The sequence below is a fragment of the Eupeodes corollae genome, chromosome 3, assembly GCF_945859685.1.
Source record: "Eupeodes corollae chromosome 3, idEupCoro1.1, whole genome shotgun sequence".
NCBI lineage: Eukaryota > Metazoa > Arthropoda > Insecta > Diptera > Syrphidae > Eupeodes > Eupeodes corollae.
In genome coordinates, this window is record NC_079149.1 from 125,613,754 (window position 1) to 125,635,148 (window position 21,395).

At 30.3% G+C, this 21,395-nt stretch overlaps 1 long non-coding RNA gene across 1 annotated transcript in view; it reads right to left on the reverse strand.

Annotated features, from left to right (window-relative positions):
- LOC129952840 (uncharacterized) overlaps positions 1-21,168 on the reverse strand; it is a 30,988-nt gene extending 9,820 nt beyond the window's left edge. The window contains exon 1 of the long non-coding RNA XR_008782399.1: positions 18,569-21,168. This is a non-coding gene — a long non-coding RNA (uncharacterized LOC129952840). The remainder of the gene's footprint in view (positions 1-18,568) is intronic.
- Between the last annotated feature and the right edge of the window lie 227 nt (positions 21,169-21,395).

Sequence of the window (21,395 nt, forward strand, 5' to 3'; positions counted from 1 at the left end):
ATTTAACATTCGTCTGTACATATGTATGTATGTGTGTACATACGTAGCTTTATTTTAATTGACAAATTGTTTATTTTTGTTTGTATTGGTTTGGGGCGACATTTATTTATTAAAAGCATTTCTTTTGCGTAGAAGTCAATTGTCAAGTGTCACTTGTGTGACCGATATGACAGGTAAAACAAATGCTCGAAAATGTGTTTGAATATTTTTTTTTCCAAGTGCGACGACTCTTGTGTTGACCTAATTTGCATTTGGAAAAATGTGGATACAAACCATCATAAATGGCACCATGAAAGTTTACATTTTGTAAAATTTTTAACTGAAAATAAACATTTTTTTCTTTGTTGTCCATTTTCAAAAAAATATACTTTTGCCTAACATCTAATGTCAAAAAATGTACATTATTATCATAGGCCACTGCCAATAAGCATGCATTTAGTTCTCAGCCAAATTAAATAACTATAGCTTCTGGCCAATAAATTTCTTCCTAGTGTCAATGTCCCAAGATGACCTTCAATTTGATTGAAATTGAGATCCCCCTCAAAAAAGCGGTACGATTATGATGCTGATGACTAAAATAAAAACAAAATCGAAATAAATTAAATATAAAATAAAACACAAATAAATTGTGCCAGTTAACCACCTGTTCCGTAAAAAGCCTCTTTTATTTTGTTTCTGGGCAAAATATCAACTGGCAACCATTTCCGTAATCAGCTGTTCACATCACAACTCAACTCGACCATTGAGTGCGTTCATTCACAATAATCCATCGATAGATTCTGAGATTCTGACTATGACGAAGCAATGGCGGTGGCGATGCTAAATCTTTTAAGGATAATGCCAAGAAATTTAACGAATGCAGCCAGAAAGGCACACGCCTCATAAAACCAAATACAAAAGTAAAGTGTGTTGGATATATGGTTCTACCTAGACCCCAGAAAATGCCGTACCCAGACAGCCAAGAAGCTTACGCATTATAAGATACGACGACGTCGTGAGAATCCCACGTAGGTAGGTATATATTTGTCATCACCACTTCGTCACTCACTCATTGGATAGACCGACCGACCCACCACCAACCGGCCTGAATTAAATTCAGGAAAGTGGCCAAAAATTAGATAAGTGTTGTTGGTGTAAATGATGTTGCTTGTGATATAGCTTCCAGTGACTTGTGCCAAAATTCTCTGAATTTTATTTGGCTGTTCATTGTCTTTTTGTTGGCTGAGTTCTTGGCAAAAGTCTTCCATTCGGATTTGTCTCTGTGAGTAAAGAATAACGAATAAACGAAGTGTCCAAAATTTCGGCGTTTTATGATGGCTTAGTATCTAATATACAAATTTCACCCAAAAGTTGATTCTTTTAAAGAGTAGAAAATCATAAACGGGGGACGCCAAGAGATCCCCCAAGATTCAGGAAGTCAGACAAATTGGCGCCTTCTCATCGTTTTTTTTTTTGTTGTATATTTACTTGGCCCAATCCACTAAGTTGGCTCTTGTCTACGTTGCATTGCGTCAAAATGCGCCGCGGAGATGTTGTTTTGTTGTTGTAAAAGTTCTTGGCTCTGGTCGAGAGGACTACTTTAATGCCGCCAAACAATACTGACATGTGTATCTCGTGTTCCTATTTCATTTTATAGTGTTTTTGTTGTTTTTTTCTTTAATAAAACTAAATAAATATATTTCACTTTGTGACATCCTTTTTAGGGATAAAATTTATGTCCTCATATGCGAACGAGTGCAGATTGCTGTTTCCGTTCACAATGACACACAACGCAGAACCATGGGGGGCGTATACTTAAAGGAAAATGAATCAAATGATGGTTGTTGCATGATGACAGAAAGAAGGACTTTGCTAAAGTTGTTTTGGGAATCAAATAGTATTAAAATTGTTATTAAAAAATATTTACTCAAAAAAGAAAAACTCAATTGAAAAAAAAGTAAGCATACGCCACAGTGAATTTATGTAGACCTTAGGTTCAAAAAATGTATGCCTAGAAAAATGATTGCAATGAAAAAATACGTATACGCCACAGTGTACCAATTTTATGTCATTATCAATAAAAAGTGAAATTTTCTAAAATATTAAAATAATTGCATCAAAAAAGGGACAAATTCGACAAAGAACATCAATTTTTGATTTGTTTAAAAAAAAAATCAAAACTATCAAATTTTTGTATAAAATAAAAGATGATCAACAAAATGATTGCGTTGAAAAAAGTAAGTTTACACCAAAGTGCATCGATTTTGCCTTTCCTTTAAACCAAAATTTCCTAAGTTGTTAACTTTTGTTCGGTTTTGTTAAAAAAAAATATATTTTAAAATCCTTAAAACATACTAAAAAATAATTCTTGTGAAATTATTTTATATGTTTTATTTATCCAAAAAAAAAGTATAAGCCACATCATTGTATTAATTTTAAATATCCTTCTAAATACTTGCTAAAGTGTTGAGAAAAACACTACATACTAGAACAAGATAAAAAGTACATAATCGCAAATGGTTCATAAAATTTGGATTTATTTTCAACAATACGCAAAATTGTCAATTTTTATTGAAATTGCAAATAAAACAAAATATTTTTAGGTGCTACGTTTTCAAATTCTTTGATTTTAAATTTCTTTTCGAAAAAAGCGAACAGTTGATGAAACAATTTCGACTTTTGTTTTAAAATACAAATATTATAAGGTTTTTAAATTGTTTCAGATTTCTTATCTTATAAGAAAAATATTCCCAAAAAAGTAAACACTTAGGGGTAAAACTATAGTATTGACTTTCTTTTCAAAATAAATTCATGTTTTTATTTTTTGCCAAGATTGTCCAGTGAAAAAAGAAAATATATCTAACAGGGCACCAATTTCAACTTTTGATTGGAACCAAATGTCGAAAGTTCTTAAATTATTTCAAATTTTGTATTTGTATTTAGCGTATACGCCACAGTAACACATTTTAAACCTCCTTTGAAAAATTTTCTAATTTGTCACTCTTTTTATAAATTGTGTAAAATATATTAAAAAAAATAATTAAAATGTATGTTCGTATGTACCTATACAAATATTTTGAAAAAAATGTTCAAAATTAATTATTATTAAATTTGGGTTTATTTAGAAAATGACAAAATTGTCAAATAGTGTCAAAACTATTAATAAAACAAAATATGCTCTAATAAATAATCGTATTAACAAAAGTACGTGTACGCCACTGTGCATTTCAACGGTTTCAAAATTGATCCCAAAAAATTACGTATTACAGTGTATCAATTTTAATAAAATGTTCGCCAAACAGAATCAATTTTGACTTTTGGAACAAAAATGTTAAAGTTGTCCAATAGTTTCAGATTGTATTTATTGATTTATTCGTCTTAAAAGTTATACACTCTATTTAGACTAATAATTATATATAACATTCAAATCACAACAAATTTACTAATTTATGTTGCAAAACATTTATATTAATATTAAAATCAATTTCTAATTCATATTCATTAAAATCCATTCAAGCTCTTGTGATAGAATAGTACTAAGCATAGCTAGTACTGTGGTAACGAACATTTACAAAATCACAATCACGAGGGCGTAAGTTGCTAGAAGACGCATAAATAAAAAAATGTAGATAACAAAACTGGAAAGTCAATATTAAAATTCAAGACATCAAAAGCAAAAAGTATTGAATTTAATTTCTTCTTCGTTTAAGATCAATTAAAGTACACCTTATCGCATAAGATGGAACATTTGAATAACCATATATTTTCATAAGGCAAACTTTGTGAACCTTTTTTGAACTTTTTCTATACGACAAATGCTAGATGCGGTAAAGTGACTCCATATAACAGTACAATATTCTAAATGTGGTCGGACGAGACTAGAATAAAGAGCTTCTAATGAATAGGGGTCTTCGAAATCTTTTGAATTTTGAAAAACAAACCCTAGCATAGAGTTTTCTTTTAAGATCGCATGGTCTATGTGATTTGAGAAATTTATTTTAGATTTGAAGATTACGCCTAGATCCTTATGGCTATCAAGTCTTTGTAAAATTTCGTTTTCAACTTTATAATTATAAAATAAATTATTTAAATCAATTTGAAGTTTTTTTGCATCGTTAAGTGAATTTATGGAACTGAATATTTTCAAATTGTCAGTAAAAAGAAGACATTTAGAAAAAAAAGATGTAATGGTAAGTCATTAATAAAAATGATAAACAGAAGTGGTCCAAGGTGACTACCTTGAGGAACACCCGGAAAATTTATAATTTCCTTAGATAACACATTATCAATTTTGACAACCTATTTTCTACCTACTAAATAGCTCTTTATCCACATTAGGAGGTGAGAGTAGAATCCATATAAATATATTTATTTGAATTTTTTAATGAAGTTTTTTTAGGAACGTAAGAAGAAACTACTGAATCTTAAATGTCCCGTACAGAGTAAAAGCTTGTTTAATATCCTTACTACCAATCTATTGTGCTTAAAAAGTTTTTATGGAATCATAATCAGTTTTTTAGATTTGTAGATTCATTAAAAATGGAAAAATTAAAAACGTTTTCAACTGCATTGTGATGAATGCTATTTTCTAACATTTTATAATATGGTTCATTACATTGAGTTTCAAGGCAGTTATCAATAAAAACTAAATCCAAAATACGACCAATAGAATTAGAAATATTGTTGATTTGATACATATTTAAGGCTGATAAACTATCAATAACAAAATGATCATAATCATTAAACATTATAAGAAAACATTTGCTTTTCATCGTCTGAGAGTTTCCAATTAATATTAGGCAAGTTAAAATCACCAACAATTACAAAATAATAATTTTCATCTTTATCATTAGCAATATCTACAATATTTTTAATATGAGACTCACCAAATGAATACATTTAAAATATTGAGTAAATAGATGTTCACAAATACAAATCTAATCAATTTCGAAAGAATTATAAGGTAGTCTAATTTCTCTACTTGTAAAATTTGATTGAACAGTCAACAAAACTCCTCCTCCAGTTTGACCATCTTTGCGAAAGACGTTGCATTCGGAAGGGATTTTATAAAGAAAATATGCTAGAAAATCATTTCTCCAGTGAAAATAATAATACATAAAATAAAATTTGTTTTTAAAAATTCAAAATTGTTAATAAAACAAAATAAAAAAAATAGTTGCATTATACGACACTGCGCAATATAAAATTGTGTTTCTTTTGTAAAAAGGCATCGTTTTCAATTTATGTAAGTAATCAACACAAACAATGTACTAAAAACAATTAATTCGAAGAAAAATTTACGTTTTTAATTTTTCTTTGAGGAATACACCATCGAATTTGAATTTGTTTTGAAAAAATTTTAAAATTCATAGTGTCAAAGTTGAACAACATAATTAAATTTAAGATAATTACTATTTTGACTTTATTATAAAACAATGCGAAATGTTTTGAGATTTAAAATATACTGAGAAAATAAAAAACTTTTTTGGTTTCATTTTGAAAATAATGCCAGACTATTGTGAAAAAATTGTTACAAAATATGTTTACTTTAAATTGTGCAAATTTAAAATATAATTAAAAAATTAAATTTAAAGCCATAAGATTCTTAAGTTTTATTTTGGTCAAAAATAAAATAGTCATTTTTGACATGCTTTTGTAAAATTATTTCAAAATTGTTGAAAAACACCACAATCCGCATATTCCATCCAAAAAGCACATACAAACAAAATATACTTTTTGAATCAATATTGAAAGGTTATCAATTTTTTAAATTTCCTTATACAAAAAATATTCGATATTTCAGTGACTTATTTTTGGGTTTATTTTTTTTTAATATGTAAAGTTGTAAAATTCTTTTAAAATAGTTAAAAAGCAACACAAATATTAGCACAAGACATTGCACCCAAAAAAGTAAGTATACGCCACAGTGCTTCAATTTTAAAAATTGTCAAATTGTTTCAATTGGTTGATAAACTACCAAGTATTAATGTATACACCTCAATGAATCAATGTTTTTGGATATTGTGATGATGAGTTTCTATTTTCAAAATCAACTGAATTTTACAGCATGGGTCGAGAAGTGAGGGTAAATTTGTGGAAGTGAGAATTTATTTTATTTTGAATTTTTAGCTCTAAATCTTTGTTTATTCAAGTGTAAAAACCACATATTATTAAATGTTATTTTATGATCACATATACTGCCTCGCCACCATAATTCTAGAACTGAAGTAAATCAAATAACAAAGCTGCATCCAACCGAGAACATATTTCTAAGAAGCAAGCTAAGCTCATGCAGACAAAAACCAGGAGAAGAAAACAAAGACATTAAACAAGGAAATAACAAATATGGTGCCAAAGGACGAATAATATTTATTAGACGCCGCCGCTACCGTTGCCATTGAAATGCTTTAAAAAGGGGTTAAAACGAGCCGATATCAAAATATATGTTTCGAAGATGTTCAACTTGAAGGCTCATTTATAAAAAAAAGTGAAACGAATTTCCCTGAATATCCTCCTTTGCCGTGACTGCATTTAAATTAATTGCTACAGCTTTTCCCCTACTTCCACTTTGTTTCGAAAGGATTTATTTCCATCTCAATAGAATTTGAATTCGATTTAATAGAAAATCACGAATAATAAATAAACACACAAAGTCAGAATGGCCCGAGTCGCCTTTTTCACAATCTATTTTTTTCCTTCTACAGCGGAAGTGTGAAAATAACAGTTAACGGGTTGTCCATGTCCACTACTTCAGGATCTGTAGAAACAAAAAAGAAGTTTCAAACAACCTTTAAAAAAAAGGATACACAAAGCATACGAGGGCAGTCAAGAAAAATGTTCAACATAAAATTCTTTCTCCCAGTTGTGTTTTTTAGTTTCAACTCTTCCTTAAAGGATATCCTCCAGGAGCCAGAAAGAGTGTTCGTGTAAACAATGGTGGACTATTGGAAACATTTTAAAAGAAGGAAGTGGAATTTGTGTGAATTTCCAAAACAGGCGATCAATGTCACCAATAAAGCAGATACGACACCAAAAAAAAAAGAATTCATTGTGGATGTGTCCGACTTCCGACGATGAAGAGTTTTGGAATATTCAAGGAATTTCAACGATTTGTTATCCTCCGCCACCGCTGCTGCTGCTAAGCTTCTGTTTGCTCCTTTTATTTTTGGCAAGAAAACAAAACAAATTTTAAGTTGTTTTGTTCGCAAATCCTTTAAAGTCCTTGGACGCGAAAAATGTATGTTTGTTTTCTTTGTTAATTATATACGATTGCTTTCTACTTTTTAATTGTTAATTGCCTTAATGGGTCATAAATTTTAACAACACAAAACAAGTCTATTTTATACATTTTACTGTGCAGTTTAATCACACTTGAGATGCCAAGAAATTAATCTCAGTGTAATCCTTAATTGCTTGCATCTTTCTCGTGTAGTCCTTTGGGTCCTGAGATTTTTTAATGATAAATTAATTGGAAGCCCAAAGTGCATAGGCGGTCAAAGTAGAAAGCTAAAATTTTGTTTCCTTATGACTTAGAAATTTATTTGGCATTGGTGAAAGTTTGAACTTGAACAAAATACAGAAAAGTCAAAAAACAAAATATTCTCCTTCATCTTTAGTAGAAAAATATGTAAATAAATCATAAAATTATAAGGAAGTCCTGGAGATGATGATGATGTTGGGGGTAGAAGGCATCAGGACTAACAAAGTTGTGAGAGTGTCCTTTATAGCGCGAGACACTCACCATCCCAGTGGAAGTGGACAGTGGCGCTTATACCTAGTTTTCTTTTTTTTAAGTCATAATTTTGTGGCAGATTTTTATGCTTCAGACGGGTAGTTCTTTATTATTATTATTTTTTCTTTGTTATGTCCTTTTGGTCCTTTATGAGGATGAGATTTAAGAAAAATAAAACCGCAAAGTGAAAACAAATTTCGGGAGTGTTATTGTTTGTTTTTTTGTTAGTCCTGTTTTTCTTATGTTTGTAGACAAAGTGAAAAGCGATGAGTGCGCTCTGCTTGGACAATTCGTAATTGCATTACATTATGTGAAGAAGAAAAATATAAAAAATATAAAATATAAATTTTATAAAAAGAACAGACCATAAGTTTTGCGACATTTTTACTTAGGCTTGAGATTATTTATTACTGCGGTAATCGTTTGTGTCCGTCCAGTACTAAAGAGAGAGGTCGTGAATCAATGATTTTTAGTGGAATTATTGTCATTTATTGTGATGCAAATTTTAATGTTTTGAATTCTTTTGAACTGGAAAAGTTAGTTTTTTATGTGAGGTAAGTTCGTTAAAGGTAAGAGAAAGGCTAAAGGAATTAACATTTTACTCATTATCGACTTTTTTAAATTTTAAAAACTCATATAAAACAAGTATTTCAATGAAAACGTCAAAACCAGTGTAATTCTGATTTTGTGGTAATTTGTATACGATGTTGACCCAATTTGAAATCCAATTTAAATTTAATTTGATCTCGAAGCGCAACATGGAGATCTTCAAAAATCTTGAACAGAAAACAGTAACTGCATTTAAAAATTGTTTATCGGATTTAAAATTACCCAAAAACGACAAATTGCTGTAAATTTGGGGATTTAATTAATATGTGGAAAGGATCAACAGTTTATAACAAACCAAAGCACCTTGTGAATAAATTTGATATATTTTCCTTTAAAAAACATAAAAATTATTTTATACATTGTTTACTTTCAAATCACACAAAATCTTAAGTTTTATGTAGAAAATATATAGAATGTGTTTAAATTATCAATTACTGCTCAAGTGTTTCGAAGCTGATAGATGAGTAAAAGCTAATTTTATTGAAATATATGAATGCCTTGGGGCATCGATTCACTATTTTCTTTTTTATTTTGATTGATGAGTAGAAATTAACAAAAAATAAAAACGATTTACCTTGCTCTACTTAAACATAACAAATAGAATAAATGAAGTTTTGCGAAAGCAGTTTTTATTGGGACACTGCGGCGTATACGTAATATATTTTTTTTAATTTTTCATTCAGCATTTTAGTTCAGTTTTTAAGAAGTACATAATTTTAAGAAATTTATATCGTTAGAAAAAATTAAGTAGAAAATAAAGGTTCAAATCAAACGCGACGAAATACAATCCTAGCATCCTAGTATATATATATTGACCTTTTTGCTTATTGAAATGTAAATAAATGTAAGAATTAATGGTTTGAAAAATGTTTGATAAGAATTTTGGTATGATTTTAATTTAGAATCAAATAAAATCATAGAAAAAAACAGACTTCGAACTGCACACTATGATAACTTTCCATTCGTAATTCGTTCCATAAAAGTTTGCATCTGAATTATTTTGTAACTTGCCAAATTTTCACGTAGAAAAAATGTTAATAAATTTTATTTTTGTTTGTATTTTGGAAAAATGGTCAATTGATTTTTAACTTCCCATAGGAAGTTATTGTAATGGGTCCGATTTGTAAAATTGAAAATTTTGACATTTCTCGATGTCTGTGCATGTGTACGTACGTTCTTACGTCCGTACGTTCGCGACGTTTTTTTTTCATTGTCCATATCTTAAGAACCAGGAGAGATACCGACTTCAAATAAATTTTGTTATACAGATAGAAAGGCAGAAAGGGCTCTCAAGAAAATTGCGTATGCGACTTTTTTACCATAGCAGTTTTTAAAAAAGGTGAACATTTTGGTTAACCCTAAATATTTTATAAACCAAAAACGCTAGAGAACTGAATTAAATTTTATATAATACATTGTAACGTGATACCAAACAAGTATATTTTTGAAAAAAATACAATTATCGGTTTTTGTATAAATAAAAAAAACTGAAAAAATGTGCTAACTCTAAAATTTTACGAATACAAAACGATTTTATCTCCAAAAAAATCCAATAAACTTTTGTTAAAAAAAATTTGAATTTCGACTCGAATATCTTTTCAAGAATTTGAGATTATAATTTTCAACTAATTTTTACTTATAAGAAATATTGTTTTCAAAATTTGGAAAAAAATTTTAAGGAAAATCTATATACTGTTTTTTTTGCAAACAATTTAAACCTAACAAAAAAACAATAATAAACTTCATAAAAACTTACTACTCAAAAATCATTTAAAAATTAATATTATTCAAACTCTTTTTAGTTAACAGTTTTTTTTTTAAATATCCTAAATAAACTCTACAAAAAAAAGTACGCAAATTTGGTAAAAATTGACGTTTGGTTCTTGATATTTCTCAGAATAATTTCGTTTATCCAATTTGTAAAAATTAAAGAAATGCTTCTTAATTGGACTAAAAATCTATTTAACAAAACCAGATTTTCAAACTAAATTATTTCTTTTATTAATTTTAATTTTTTTAAGAATAATTTTTTTAACAACTTTTTTAACCTAACACGAAAACCTACAAACTTTTAAGCAAGACAAATCGACAGCCGAGATAGAAAGTTATGAGTTTGGCCTCTTTTTTATTTTGCTATTGTATACGACTTTTAAAATTATACTTGAAAATTAATTATGAAAAATGAATTTTACTAAAAAAAACATTAAAACAGAGAAGCTCTTTTTGTTTTAAGAAGGTTGTTTAGCACACTGAGACTGTAGAAAGGACTTTAAACAAAATGTGGTGGATGGTTTTGTTATTAAATGAAATGAAAAACATTTTTTAACTAATTTTAATTTTTTATATTATAAAAATGTTTCAGTTCAACAAATTTTAAAACAAAAACATTCTATTTCCTTATTTATATACTTTTGATATCTTTTAAAATATTTAAGAAAATTCAGTTCACATTTTATTTTTTTAAATAAAAAAGTAAACAAGAAAATTCACAAAGATCTACAATAAAAAAATAAAAATATTGTATATTGAAAGAATTGAAATGATTAGTCGAAGAATTATATTTCTTAAAAAATAAACTACCAAAACTTAGAACAATTAAACAGTGACATTTACTTTAGGGACAATTTACTTTATAAACAATTTAAATACGCATTTGCCAGATTTTACTTAAAACAACTGCAAAAGTACTATGAAATTAGGGCGCTGTTTCACCAAAGATTTTTCTCCTTACTCTGCACTTTTGCTTTGCAAATTACGATTAACCAAGGACAAATTTCCAAAGGGGAAATTATTGAACCATTTTTCAAAATAAGTTTCATCAAACTTAATTTTTTGATTAAGGAAAAGTACCTTTGAATTTGTGGTATAAAATTGTAAGTAAATTAAAATCCAATATTGAAAGGAATATGTGTTAAAATCCCTTGCAACAACTTTCGTCTATACTACATTTGGCTGGAAATAAACCCAATTCCACTGTTTTGTATTTTAACACTAAGCATAAGCAAAGCAACCACCTGCAAATTAGTTCAATATTATCATTGATGAATTTCTTTTTTAATTTGCAATTTTTCTGAAACACTTGCGATTAAAAAATAAATAACGTTTAGTAAAACATGTTCAAACGCTACAAATATCCCGACCTAACCTAGATGAAAAGTAAAAAAATAAAACAGAGGAAAATAGTAATTTTAAATAAGATCTGCTACAATCCCATTTTAAATTCATCTTTAAAAACCAAAATAAGTCTGATTTGAGTACAGGATTATAAATATCAAAATATAAAGGAACTAAAATCACACCAAAGATTCAAAAAAATATGCCTCTAGAACAAAGTACCTTAAATGACATCCTTGGTGCAAAAATTATCGAACTGGGTTCGACTTTGTGTCCTATTTATCAACCTTAATTACCATAAAGTTCCTAACATCCGCCAAAGCTTTCCCATAGACCTTTGCGAGTAAAATAATTATAACCAGATGACATTGGATTTATTACACCGCAATTAATTACAATCCTACGATTACGATTAATAGAGGCCATATGCTTTATTACCATCTGCAGCTGCGATGACATAGGTTATATGTGCTGTCCACATAATTTACCATGCATTTTCAAAAGAAGACCTTCTAAGTTGTTCGACGATGCATACGAAATCTCTAAATACCAAATGCATACTAAATATATTAACATATTTCACAAACTGGAACTTTTCCAATTCTAATTCTCGACCTTCCTCAACAACATCATCATTATGATTATACGAGTTTCGAGTATGCTCGTATTAAACCTCAAACCTATATTTTTAAAAAAGTGTTTGTTTGAAAATTATTGTAAGAACACACGTACATAAGTTGCGTATATCTTCGAGTCACGCCCCCCATTTTAATTGAGTTTAGAACTCTCATGAATACAAAAGATAAAACACACTTGTTGGCAACACTCCATCGGTGATAAATTCTTGCAATCATAAAATCTTAACAAAAAAAAATACTACGAATGCGTTGCTGCTGCTGCGCTGCTGCGTAAGAAAAACCATAACCGATAAACAAATGATAATTTTTTTGATTTTTGTCCAAAAAATGTTTACATTCTCGGATCACAGGGAACCAAATGCGAAAGTGAAAGAATCCCCTGGCACACGCACTATGTCATCGACTTCAAATACGTTGTCGTGCGTCGGTCGCGTCGTCGTTTGTTATTCCTGCCAAGTAGGACGCATCTCTTGATGGCAACAAAATGACGACGGATTCACTAATGGCAATGTCCTCACATCCTCATCCTCAACCGAACGCGACGGATGTGATGCCAATTTGAATAAAAAGAAATAAAATATTTGTTTGATGAGCAATCTTAGTCAGTCATTTGATGATGGAGAGGGAGGCGAGAATGACAAGAATAAGATTCCTGACCAAGTTCCAAAAAAATCTTCTTCTTCTTCTTGAAGTAGGTTTATGTTAAGCGTAAGCGAAGCGCGTGGAAATTGTTTGGCAGCATGGTAATGAGTTCTTGCCAGAAAATCTTTTCCTCGTATAAACAAATCACTTTATACGTCATAGTACTTTTCCCGTCTGTTGGTTTTTGGGAGGGAGAAGAGGGGGAGGAAGGAGTAAAGTTAATGTTTTTTTGCAATCGGGCCAAAAAAACCGTAAATATTTCTGCAGACGCAGGTTGTTGTTGAGAGGAATCATGGCGATGCGTTGGGGAATACCTACTTACTCAGAGCTTGTGATGACGACGAACGAGCGACGCACGAAGTGACGTGGTGGTGAAGAAGGATGTTATTCGTTGTGGAAACAGAGCCAGGTGGTGGATGGATGGTGGATTTTTATGACTTTTCAAAGTGAACCGTGAGAAAATTTGGAAATTCTCACCTCGAGACGTACATACTCAATAAATATATTTGTTTTTGAAAATAGCTAAAAATATAGTTTATTTTGTTAGCAATAAATGAAAAGGATGTGGTGATGAGAAACTTGAATGAGTTGAAAGGCATTTGAAGTTTATGGCTTTATAATGACCACGATTCTTGGAAATGATGGAACACATCAACAACATTCTCGTTGGTAGCATTTTTCAAGAGTAAAAAACTTGACGAAAAACGTAATATAATTTGGAAAAATTTTGTTGAAACTGCTCAGTAAAATTAAAAACCTTTAGAAGCAAAAGAATGCTAGAAATTTATACTTCATATAGTTCCAACGTTCGAAAGCCTCCAATCTGTTCATCAAAATTCAGATAATTAATACAAATTAACACACAACGGTTTCTCAACGGTTAAGAAACAATTTTTCTTCGGATTTATAGTAAGTAATTTTGTATGCTCGTGTTTTTTTTGGTTAAGCCATCCGTAGTAGAGTAGACATTTACAGTTGTGTTCATAAAAATAGCAGTGCTGGTCACATTTTATTAGATTGTCAATTATTTAAATAACGCAAATTCTTACAACAAAATTATCATGTTACTTGCATCTAACGGTCTTTCGTTTTCATATTAGAGACTTTAAGCTTGAAGTTATACTCTACTTTTCCTAGCGAACACGCATTCTTTCAAAAACTCTGGATATGGAGTGTTCATAAAAATAGCAGTGCTTTTGATTTTATAATTAAAAAGTGTTAAAAATTCAATTTTTTTTATTTTTCGGTAAGTAAATATTTTAATATTTAAAGTTTTAAGTATTTGTAACATACTAGCATATACAACATTAATAAATATTAGCTCAAAAATAAACAATGGGACGATGAAGACACTGTACCGAAGAAATTCCAAAACTTATTAGAAAACTGCGTTTGGAGGGAAAAACCTTCCAAAATATTCAAGACATCCAAGGCTGCTCAGCAAAAATGGTCAGTAACGCCTTAGAATGGCAAAATAAACCGAAAACACTAGGCCAAAAAAGGATAACTACCGAAAGAACTAACAGAAAAATTGTTCAGTTAGCAAAACAGAACCCTTCCATAGACTTTAGGAAAATAAGAAATATACTTTACTTGTCTGTTAAAGCTGTCACAATACGAAGACGTCTTTTTTAAGCTAAGTTACCAGCCAAAGTCCACGCAAGGTACCATTCTTGACGAAAAGACATGTGGCAAAGAGAATGGAGTTTGTTAAAGTGCATAAAGATTAGGCAAAAGAGAAATGGAGGAATGTTCCGTGGAGCGATGAAAGCAAAGTCGTCTTTTTTGAGTCCAAGGGTCGTCGGGAATATGTGACAAGACCCTAAAATGCAGCATACGATCTACGGTACACTATAAAAAATAGTGAAGCATGGTGGAGGAAAAGTTATGATATGGGCTTGTTTTTCATATTACGGTTCGGGCCTATTTATCTCATGGGGGGTATAAGGGATGCAACCGAGTATGTAAAAATTCTAGAGGATGTTATGTTACCCTATACTGAAGAGAAAATGCCGTTGGTTTGGGTATACCAACAAAGCTATGACCCAAAGCATACTTCAAAAAGGCAAAATCGTGGTTTGCGCAGAAGAAGTTATCCGTTATGGAGTGACCCGCTCAATCTCCCGACCTTAACCCCATCGCAAATTTGTGGGGGCATGTTAAGAACGCAGTTCATAAAGCAAAACCCTACAATTCGAAATAATTGTGGGAAGCAGTGCGTGATTCGAACGCAATACCAGTCGAGAGGTGTTATGCAACAAAGTACTAATTGTAGGCTAACATTTTTTGTATACTTTCATATAACTTATTACGGTTTTTCGTACTTCTTACGTAATAGATCCAGTACTTTGTCATGCACTGCTACTTTTATGAACAGCCATATATTTAAAAAACGGTTTTTACTGTTACAAAGCTAACGGTAAAAAATCGTTAATATTTATTTTCTGTTATTATGAACAAAATTTTTTAGTTTGTTATTAAAAATTTAATGAAATATATTACAACGTTGATATTGAAGGCCTTTTTGTTTTATTTGGAGAGCACTGCAATTTTTGTGAACACAACTGTATATGCAAACACAACATCTGCATTTGAATTACTGCCGATAAAACATTAAGTGAAATTCTGCTGCAGGTATTTAAGTATCGGAAGCTATTTGCGAGCATTTCATTCTTATACGATATTTGCACAAAACTTATTAGCTTAACAAAGGAAGTTATTTTAATTTGTCCGATTTTTTGACGTATCTAAAATTGAAATTAAAGTTTTTCAGAGATGTTGGTGCGTGCGTAGATATATTGACTTCAAATTAATATTGTTTTGCAGTTAAGAACATTGAAAGATGCAGGAAGGACTTTCAAAAAAAATTGAGTAAGTGCCTTTTCTACTATAAGAGTTTTAAAAAAAAGTGAACATTTTAGTTGACCGAAAATATCTCACGAAAAACTGAAAAAATATATTTGCACCTTGGTACCTCCAAGATAATTGTAAGCAGAGAATTGCGTATTTTAACACCTGGGCCCTGTTAATAACACTTGAAAGGTGAAAATTCTACAAATTTGTTACACTTTTATGGCAGTTTTGTATTTCATAAAATAGTGACAAGTGACAAGTTTGTTCGAAAAATACAGTGACAAATTTGTCCTGACAATTTCTTCACTCTTCAAATTTTTTATGATCAAAACACGATGAAATACGGAGAAAACCTTTGTACTTTATTTCAATTTTCTTGGTTTCTTGACCAATTGTTTCGATGTTAGAAGTGAAACAACACTGGCACTCTTTAAATGTTAAAATGTCACACTTTTCAAAATCGTGGTTTGTAAGTAAAAAGTGTTTCAAAACTATTTAAAATTCTGAGACAATGTCGACGTATTACACGGAGATCTAACTGAAAATTGTCGTCACATTATCTTTAATTTGTGTTTTGGTGTTTTCACTGTCAACACTTGACCGTAAGTTAGTTTCCTGTGACAACTAAACTGACAAATATGTAAATTGTATTTTTTTTTCATTTCGTAAAAGAATTGTCAGTACAAATTTGTCGGAAAATTCCTGACAATTGTGGAAAAATATTTGAAAATTCATTTTTATATCATTTTCTTTATAAAACGAAAATATTTCAATTGTCTTGAATTTTCCTACAATTCTACAAAATTTGCAAGTTTTTTATGAAACACATTTTGACAACTATTAAGTTGTGAATTAAAACAATTTGTCCACTTTTTACTTGTCACAATTGTCAATGTCTATTAAATAGGCCCCAGGTAAAATTTAAAGAAAATAGAAGCAACGTTGTTTTACAATTAATAAAACTTGAAACAAAACTCTACTAATAGTTGGTAAAAATTAATTTTCAAACACCAAAACTTACAAAAACTACAAAAAAAAATGATAAGAAATGCTTTTCAGCGCAAGTAATTTGCTAACAAGGAAAGACATTGACTTCAATTTTGGTTAACTTACATAAAATGTTGTTTTTAATATTTTGTTAAACTGTTAGAACCTTTGACAACATCCTACCTTCTTTTTATATTTTATTTTCAAGACAATCTATTAAAATGTTTGTATGCAAATCATTAAACATTTTATTTATTTTGGAAAAAGAAAATCAACACAATTTGAATCAATTTGATTTCAGGGGGTCATTCCGTAAAACGATAATCGTTGGACGATAGCGTTTTGACGATAGTCTCACTTCACGTAAGACGATAATCGTCAAAGTGATATCGTCAAAACGATATCGTTTGCAAGATAGCTAAGTAGGTATCGTCTGCTTTTAATTTCCATTGATAACTAAGTAAATTGAAGTAAAGAAGTTTCGGTGTAGTTTAGTTTTGTTACAAAGTGGAAATATAAACTCAAAACGCAATTAATTCGGTTACGAAGAAAATTAAGAGATGAATCGGATCTTCTATTCTAACTCATATGTATCATTTTTTGTATATACAAAACATTAGTAATCTCTCTTAATTGTTGTTAAATAAATAAAACAATTGTAGCTTTGGAATTGCAAAAGAGTACGTTATAATGATACTGGAAACATGATAATGATACTATTGAAACTTTGGGCGAAGAGGAACATTGGTATATATTACTGACGATATCGTTAATGATAATTGGTTTGACGATTATTGTTTCGGAAATTACGGAATGACTCCCGAAGTCTTATTTAAAGTTCCTTTTTTACAAGTGAGTTAAGACTTAAAAGATTTATTATCGAAAAACAATAATTGTAAGTTTTTCTCATCGAAATTTTCTTAAAAAAATGTATTAAAAAAGTGATTTTTAAACTGATCGAAAATTGTATGTTCCATAATATTTTGCCCAAATTAAGCAATATATTAAACAAAGGCAAAAAAAAGTCAAAAAAATCGTACGACAGCAAAAAAGTATTCAATTAAATCGAAATTAATGAATTATCCGACACAAGAAAAGTTGTTTTAATTTTGTCTCTGTAGCAAAACAAAAACAATAACTAGTCATACACGAACATTCTGTATAAATTTTATTTTGACAAAAATAGAAATTTAAAAAATATTCAAAATATGCAAAAAAAAAATGTGAGTTAATTTTGATTGTCTTAAAATTATTAAATTATTTGTTGTATTAATATTTCTTCTAAGTTGGTTTTCATAATAATCAAATAATGAAATTAAATTATTTCAATACGTTTCATCTTGGTCAATTTTTAAAGAATTAAATTAGATTTTTAAAGTTTTAGTTTAAAAAAAATATTTTGTTTAACACAAAAATACAATAAACATCAAAAATAAACCGAAACTAATTACAAAAAAAATGTATCTAAAAATATTTTGTTTTATTAATTAAGTTAATTTCCGACTTCAAAAATTTCATTGACTGAAATAAAAAAAATGGAACCCTTAAGTGAAGGTATTTTTAAAAATGTTCTTAATTGTATGTTTGTTTATTGTCAAAAAATATATAATTTTGAAATACAATGACAACGTTTATGTTTTAAATACTTTGCGAATTTTGAAATAGATAACAAATGAAATTTAAAATCCACTCTGATATGTGTAAGTGTAAGAAAATAAAGAGCAGTAAAAAAACAGTTAAATATTCCAATATTTAAATAAATCAAAAGAATAACTGAAATATTGAGTTAAGATATAATATCTGTCAAAAAAGGTAAAACTAAATTATAGAATTTTTAAGTAAAAGAACTCGATCTTAGAAAAAAAAGTACAAACAATTATAAAATTTCACTAAAAAATAGCAAATATTTGAACAAATTAAGGTCCATTCATCTCAAACACATAATAAGACTTGTTTTAATAAATTTCAATATAGTTAAAAAAAGAAATAATAAAAATATTAATCAATTACTCACCACGATGTTTAAAATTTGATGAAGTTTTAAAAACTTTTCCACTACTATTGCTTCGATTCATCAGCATTTTATAACTTAAAGTTTTTTTGTTGTTTATTTATTCTTGTTTAGAATTTATTTAAAAATTAATCACTAATATTATTTATTTATGTTTATCCCTTTTTTTATTTTACTGTATATTTTGTGGATAAAATATTTTGTTTTTGTTATTATTTTTTTCTTTAAACTAGCAGCAACTTTTAACACTAAACTTAATGTGTTTGTTTTCTTTGTTAATTTTAAGTTTTAAACTATTTCAAGTAATATTTTGTGTAATATTCTTAAAAATAACGATTATTCACTACTATGTAACTGTTTTATATTTAAAGTTTATTTTTTATTCTTCGCGCACACCACAAAATGACACTAAATCCATTTCTCGTTTAAGGTGCAAGATGTTAGAAGATGCGATGTTACACAGGTCCTTGTTGGGACTTCTCGTCGAACTACGTTGAAAACGACGAAGACGACGACGTCTTTGAATAAGATATGGACACTCGATGACGGTTGGTCTTCGTTTTTCTTCATCATCATCATCCATCCACCGATGAAAGAATGGACGCATTTCTAGGATACAAACGACGACGTGTCGTCCACTCCAATAACAATAATTGGCCTCGTTCCTGGTTTCTTGGTGATGGTGATGATGATGAGGATGTTGATGGTGACATTGTCGTTTTCGGCCCAGGCACAAAACAAGAAGAGTTTCCTTTTTTTGTGTGTTTTATTGTTTTTTTGGGTATTAGCCAGTTGGCCCACGACCGACACGATAACGCAACAAACGTTCCACTCGCTGGCATTCTTTTGATGGGACGACGACGAATGACGCTACTGATGCCTTCCACCTTTGACTGATGGTGGTACTGATGATGACGACGACGACGATGACGATGAGGGAATTTGGGGTTTCCTTTGGTATATCGTTGACACTTTAGCTCTGTGGATGGAAGGAGCTAAGCTGTATGATCGAGACGGACGTATATTTTATTTAAATGCCAATGATGATGGTAAAACAATTGAAATTCCAACTTCCTTCGTCATCATTGTCTTCTCTTCAACCTGTTGTTTGAAGCCGGAAGCAAAATGGAAGCAAAACCATAAGGATAAAAATCCAGTTGGCTCTGAATGAGGTGAAATGTTGGCCATCAACATCTTGGATTTGGCCACCACCAGCAGCATCTCCAAGAATCATTATCGTTGTCATCATGTGGTGGTGGACCAATGAACAACGAAAAATGTCTCCTTCTCCTGTTCGAAGGTCGAAAGTAATGGTTGGCGATGGTGATGCCGCCGATGCCAATGGAAGGAGACACTCTTGGACTTGGCCATCAGAAGTATATTTCGCTTCTGCTGGTACTGCTACTATTGCTGCTGCTGCTGATGGTGATGATGATGATGAGTTTCTGAATCAGTGGCCAAGTTACGAGACACCGTCCAAAATATGTTTTACTTTTTTTTTGTCGATGACGACGACGGCCCGAGAGAACTTCAGATGGTCGGATGGTTTGTTGGCTGGCCCGATCCGTTTAAGAATTTTGATGTTCTTTTTTTTACGTTAAGGTTTTTATTTTTTTTTTGGTTGTCGGGCGTAATTTTTCTTGGATGCGTCTCAATCGTGCCCGAAGGCACGATTGGTGGCACCGCACGTTGCCTGCCTGTGCCAGAAGCGGCACAACACTGCACTGGCAAACAATTCGCAAACAACTGGCTCCACTCCAAGATTCAATATGAATCGGTCGCCTTGGTCTCGGTCTCGTCGACGACGACAACGAAAACGACAACGACTACGACGACGTTCCATTTGGTAGCAGTAGCAGTGGTAGAACTTTTTCGGGGGATGTCGCTAGCTATTGAACACAGTTTTGTCGTCTTGCTCGGAGTCAGAGAGGCACAACAACATCGGTGATTCTCTATGTGGCGATATGAGATTGTCTATTTGTGTATGTTGGCCCCAAAATATAGCACATGCTGTGAACTTGTGGCTGTGTAGGTTTGTTCGTTTTCCAAGTGGTGGTTGTTCTAACTGTATATGCACTATAGCCGCCGATTCTGGTGGACAGTATTTCTGTTTTGGTGAAAGACAACAGCGGGACATGAGTTGGCAGATGCATGGCGAGTTTACTAGAAAATGTTTTAGATTTTCTATCGTTTTGTTTTTTTTTGAATTTTCCCTTTTTCAATGTTATTATTATTGTTTTCTTCGAAAATATGTACTATTTGTGATGGTCCCGCGCTGCGCTGGTATATCGCAGTGAGTGGGAGTCGAAATGAGGTTCGATTTGAATGTGATTTTTCGTTATGGTTTATGGGGTTACACGGTAAAAACGATGGTAATTTTTTGATTCCTGATGGTGTGTTTTATGTTTTCTTTTTGGTGATGGACATGTTTAACATGTAGTTTAGTCGGAAATGTCACATAATTTTGAATTCCTGATTGGAAAATTCGTATATATGAACATTTTTACAATATCTTAAATTAGATTTTAGTTTTTTCGTCAAGTTGATTTTTTGTGTCTCTATAAAGTTTCTATTTTAAGTTGTTCTATTTTACGTGTTTTTGTTATTTTTTTTTTTTCAAAGTTCTATTTCAATACCTATTTTCATTTTAGTTGAAAATATAACAAACAAAGAAAAGTGAATAAAATAAAAATAAATACAAAAAAAAAACATTTCTAAAATATTTTTATTTAAAACACTTAAAGTTGGAAATTAATTTTCTGGGTATTTTTCTTTAAGACTTGGCGATTTCACACTCAGAAAAATATTGAAATAATTTTTAAAAAACTAC